Source organism: Schistocerca piceifrons, chromosome 6 (assembly GCF_021461385.2).
Source record: "Schistocerca piceifrons isolate TAMUIC-IGC-003096 chromosome 6, iqSchPice1.1, whole genome shotgun sequence".
Classification (NCBI taxonomy): domain Eukaryota; kingdom Metazoa; phylum Arthropoda; class Insecta; order Orthoptera; family Acrididae; genus Schistocerca; species Schistocerca piceifrons.
The window spans coordinates 456,691,940-456,697,939 of record NC_060143.1 but is presented as its reverse complement, the minus strand read 5'-3'; positions in this window follow the sequence as shown (position 1 = coordinate 456,697,939).

The window sequence follows — 6,000 nt, the reverse complement described above, 5'->3', positions numbered from 1 at the left end:
ACTTTTTCGGTTCCTCCCTTCATCACTGATAAGAAACTAACGTTCGAACCCACTACGGCTCCTGCTTTATATACCCCTACCAATGAGTAGCCCATCCAGTGGCCGTGGTCTCGCGGTTCTAGGCGTGCAGTCCGGAACCGCGCGACTGCTACGGTCGCAGGTTCGACTCCTGCCTCGGGCATGGATGTGAGTGATGTCCTTAGGTTAGTCAGGTTTAAGTAGATCTGAGTTCTAGGGGACTGATGACCTCAGATGTTAAGTCCCATAGTGCTCAGAGCCATTTTTGAGGCACCCAGTGGCGAATTTAAGAACAAGCCAAAAAGCTTTGAATGGCTCACACTGTTCAAGAACATTCCACAACATTCGAGAGTGTTGTGGACTATTCCACAGTGTTCTGGGATGTTCCCGAACATTCTGTAACCTCCTCGAATCTTACAGACCATCCCTGAACGTCCCGGATCATTGTGGAATGCTCTCTAATCCTGTCGAATGTTCTGGAATGTTTCTAGAGAGTTAAACTTCGAAGTCCTCATATCTTCAAAAGCGCGCCTTTCAAGTAAAAACCGGAACCTTCTTCATGAATGCCGGCCGGGGTGGCCGAGTGGTTCTAGGCGCTTCAGTCTGGAACCGCGTGACCGCAACGGTCGCAGGTTCGAATCCTGCCTTGGGCATGGATGTGAGTGATGTCCTTAGGTTAGTCAGGTTTAAGTAGATCTGAGTTCTAAGGGACTGATGACCTCAGATGTTAAGTCCCATACTGCTCAGAGCCATTTGAACCATTTTTTTTTTCTTCATGAATGGGGGATAGAGGACTACCACATCATATAAGTCCTCTGACCTTACCGGGACTCGTTCCTGAGTTTTAGCGGCAAGCACATTGTACGCGTAGTTTTATAACACATATTGATGTCAGGTTTTCGACAACTGGAATATGAAAGTAGAATATACAAAAGGTATAAAACTGCAGACCAACATATCACTTCAAATTGGACAATTTTATCTACAGGACATAGACTCCTAATTAAACCTATTCCGTTAAAACAGTGTTCAAATTTGGTATGTATATCTTATTTCGAAAATCTGTTTGTCCGCTCAACAACTGGTATATGAAGGTAAATGAAATGATCGTATGCCATTGTTGGCCGGGATGTCCCATTCCGTTTAGGCCGCCAAGCGCAAATCGTATTTCATTCGGCGCCACATTGGGCGACTTGCGGCCGATGATGATGATGCAGTGATGATGAGGACAACACAAACCCAGTCCACGAGCGGAGAAAATCTCCGACCCGGCCGGGAATCGAATCCGGGCCCAGTGCATGGGAGGCAAACACGTTACAACCCAGCTAAGCAGGCGGACTATATGAAGGAATAACATTCGAAAGGTAAGAAATTATTTTGCAATATCATACCTATTGTATCTTCTACCTTCATAAACTAGTTGCCGAAAAATTTCAATTTAAATATAAGAATGTTTATTAACACTACATGACAGTTAAGGCAAACGGTATCAAGAATTTTCACTGCATAAGATCTGACAGCAGTAACATACACGACAACTTGTATTCTATGTGATACGAACGACATCTTCCCTACTAAAGATACAGATGTCATTTTGTAGAAATCTATGTACATACAGTTTGTTCAACTGTATCAGTTGCCACTGATAACGGGCTATAAACACGAAAACCGGTTTCAGCACATGAACACTTCTAGAGCTTCTCTCGGTATACAGAAAGTGTCCCTTAAAGCAAGAGATTGTTAGTGCTTAATGCCGTATCGACGAAGAGGCGATTCTAAGCGAAGCTCGACGGAGGACTGCAGAAGAAGAGGAAAGGACACCCACCGAGTTTTTCTCAAAGGAATCATACCGAGATTCGCCTCAGTCAGTTTAATTAAATTACAGAAACCTTGTACCTGGGTGGTCGAAAGACACTCTGAACCTTGATCCTCCTGAATGCGGGAGCAGTATGCAAGTTCAAAAAAATGGTTCAAATGGCTCTGAGCACTATGGGACTTAACATCTATCGTCATCAGTCCCCTAGAACTTAGAACTACTTAAACCTACCTAACGACATCACACACATCCATGCCCGAGGCAGGATTCGAACCTGCGACCGTAGCAGTCGCGCGGCTCCGGACTGAGCGCCTAGAACCGCTAGACCACCGCGGCCTGCAGTATGCAAGTCAGGCACATAAGGACGCCACATGAAGGAAGTAGATCCATCATTTCCGTACGACAATTTGTCGTAGTGTTTAGTTGGAGGACTCACCGTAATGCTACTTCCTTTATAACCGTGATGGATTTAGTGTAATGAAACTTACTTCTCTAGGGGGTAATTTCAGTGTTCACAGAACGCTCGTAACAGAGATTCTAGGCTTGGATATTAGTGGGTTTTGTGTTGTTAGTTCTGCAGCTGCTCCCAGTCGTTCTAATAGCTCGTTTTGTGTACGTTCCCCATGCAAATGTCGCCAGTTCCCTGAAGCTACATAGGAAGCTAAGAAGTATGAAGTATGTTCGGAATCGCAAGAAAAAATATACATATGACGATGCCAGACTGATACTTTTAGCGATGTTTTTATACTCGTATATAGTCACCAAAGTTGCATTATCAATGACAGTGATATCAGTAATGGGGGAACTGATGCACGTAGTTGTACAATAATCGTTCACGCAGATTATACGCCAAATCACCAAACTGGAAGCTCATAAAATTATTAACGATTCCTTAATAACAATACTCAGGCATGAAATTGAAGATTGCAGAGACCTATTTTATGATGGTGAGAAAACAAAGGGGTTCTATGCGCTTCAGTCCGTAACCGCGCTGTTGTTACGGTCGCAGGTTCGAATCTGGCCTCGGGCATGGATGTGTGTGATGTTCTTAGGTTAGATAGGTTTACGTCTAGGGGACTGATGACCTCATACGTTAAGTCCCTTAGTGCTTAAGCCATTTTTGAGAAAACAAAACATACAGTCATGTATTAAAGTATGGAACTCTGAAGAGGCATGTATATGTGACTCCAAACATCTCATTCTATCTGCTTGCTAATGATAATAAGGGTGAAATACTTGTAATAGGTTCTAACTTTTTGGCAGCAAATTAAACAGGACAGACGCACGTGTGTACATAGGGTGAATGTGGACGAAGGAGACGAGGTACCATTCTACTCTCTCGTCTGTCATTACAAGTTCCATGTACTAGTAACAACGAAGTGCCTCGGCCGGCCGGAGTGGCCGAGCGGATAAAGGCGCTACAGTCTGGAACCGCACGACCGCTACGGTCGCAGGTTCGAATCCTGCCTCGGGCATGGATGTGTGTGATGTCCTTAGGTTAGTTAAGTTTAAGTAGTTCTAAGTTCTAGGGGACTTATGACCGCAGCAGTTGAGTCCTATAGTGCTCAGAGCCATTTGAACCATTTTTGAAGTGCCTCGACCAGCAAAGAATTCGTCGATAGTGGCTGAGAAATGAGGAAAACGTTTCCACACAAACCTTTCCATTACGATAGTACTGACCAGTCGCATCTCAGTACCTTGAGGGATGACATTTGGCAAACGTAATTTCCAGACACAGCTGGTACGTTGGGCCATTACTTTTAGATACTCTCTCTTGATTATGATCGCCTTATAGCCGCTTCACACAAGCCACCGAGAAGGGCATCTCTGCATCGCACCGAGCCTTCAGGTGGCGTTCTGCAGCGTGGCCCTACTGCCTAGGAAGCGGCTCCAGCCGGCCGAAGTGGCCGTGCGGTTAAAGGCGCTGCAGTCTGGAACCGCAAGACCGCTACGGTCGCAGGTTCGAATCCTGCCTCGGGCGTGGATGTTTGTGATGTCCTTAGGTTAGTTAGGTTTAACTAGTTCTAAGTTCTAGGGGACTAATGACCTCAGCAGTTGAGTCCCATAGTGCTCAGAGCCATTTGAACCATTTTGAAGCGGCTCCTTTGTGACGTTCTGTGTCGCTTTGATCTGCCACTGCTGCATCGACGACGTGTTTCAATTCCGTCATGGAGTCTGATGAGAAACCCGCTTCTATTGTACTTCTCTTAGTAAGAAAATCATAAAAGGTAGCCGGCCGGTGTGGCCGTGCGGTTAAAGGTGCTTCAGTCTGGAACCGCGTGACCGCTACGGTCGCAGGTTTGAATCCTGCCTCGGGCATGGATGTGTGTGATGTCCTTAGGTTAGTTAGGTTTAAGTAGCTCTAAGTTCTAGGGGACTTATGACCACAGATGTTGAGTCACATAGTGCTCAGAGCCATTTGAACCAACCAGAAAAGGTAATTTAATAGTAAAAACTACTTCTCGAAGAAAATCAGAAAATGTAATTTAAAAGTAAATATTAGTTCTCGAACGAAAATTCAATTGGTAAACAAATACCTGCCATCAACGCAGCGTACTGTGGGTCGTTTAATTGCAACAAAAATATTTTCTCGATATTGTTGCTTACCAGCACTGATTCCAACTACAGACTCATGTTCATCATCGTTCGAGCAAACAGAAGATCGTCAGACTGATATGCGATTAAGAACTGATTGCTTCATATGGAGTTAAATGACAAATAAACCAACTTTCTCCAAAGCAGGCAGTTATACACTGAAGAGCCAAAGAAACTGGTACACCTGTCTAACATCGTGTAGGGCCCCCGCGAGCACGCAGAAGTGCCTCAATACTATGTCGCATGGACACGACTAATGTCTGAAGTAGTGCTGGGGGAAACTGACACCATGAATCCTGCACTGCTGTCCACAAATCCGTAAGAGTACGAGGGCATGGAGACCTCTTATGAACAGCACGTTGCAAGGCATCCAAGATATGCTCAATAATGTTCATGTCTGGGGAGTTTGGTGGCCAGCGGAAACGTTTAAACTCAGAAGAGTGTTCCTGGAACCAATCTGTAGCAATTCTGGGCGTGTGAAGTGTCGCATTGCCCTGTTGAAATTTCCCGTCCTTCTGAATGCACAGTGGACATGAATGGATGCAGGCGATCAGACAGGATGATTATGTGCGTGTCACCTGTCAGAGTCGTATCTAGACGTATGAGGGGTCCCATATCTCTCCAGCTGCGCGCGTCTCACACCATTACATAGCGTTCACAAGCATGAATAGTACCCTGCTGACTTGCAGGGTCCATGGATTCATGAGGTTGTCTCCATACCCGTACACGTCTATCCGCTCGATAGAATCTGAAACGAGACTCGACCGACCAGCCAACTTGTTTCCTGTCATCAACAGTCCAATGTGGGTGTTGATGGGCCCAGCCGAGGCGTAAAGCTTTATGTCGTGCAGTCATCAAGAGTACACGATTGGGCCTCCGGCTCCGAAAGCCCATATCGATGATGTTTCGTTGAATGATTCGCATGCTGACACTTGTTGATGGCCCGGCACTGAAATCTGCAGCAATTTGCGAAAGGGTTGCATTTCTGTCACACTCCAAGATTCTCTTCAGTCGTCATTGGTCCCGTTCTTGCAGAATCATTTTCCTGCTGCGGCGATGTTGGATACTTGATGTTTTACCAGATTCCCCATGGTACACTCCTGAAATGGTCGTACGGGAAAATCCCCACTTCATCGCTACTTCGGAGATGCTGTGTCCCATCGCTCGTGCGCCGATTATAACACCACGTTCAAACTCACTTATCTTGATAACCTGCCATTGTAACAGCAGTAACGGATCTAACAACTGCGCCAAGCGCTTGTTGTCTTATATAGGTATTGCCGATCGTAGAGCCTTATTCTACCTGTTTACATATCTTGAAACACGTATGTAACATAGCAGCGATGGCGAGGCATTGTAGCATCTGTGACCAGAGAGTATGCGCTTGACCGCGCGAGTGTTGCGAGCGGTTCTCAGTCTGTCAGTCAGTCGTTGCGAGTCTGTAGCTCTGTCTAGTTGAGAGCAGTACTCTGTCAGTAGTCGTCGCGTGCAGTACGCTAATAGTCGTCATGGAGAGCGGTCGGTCAGTAGTAGCAGCCCAGTGAGGTTGTGTGATGTAGGCGGTCGGCAAC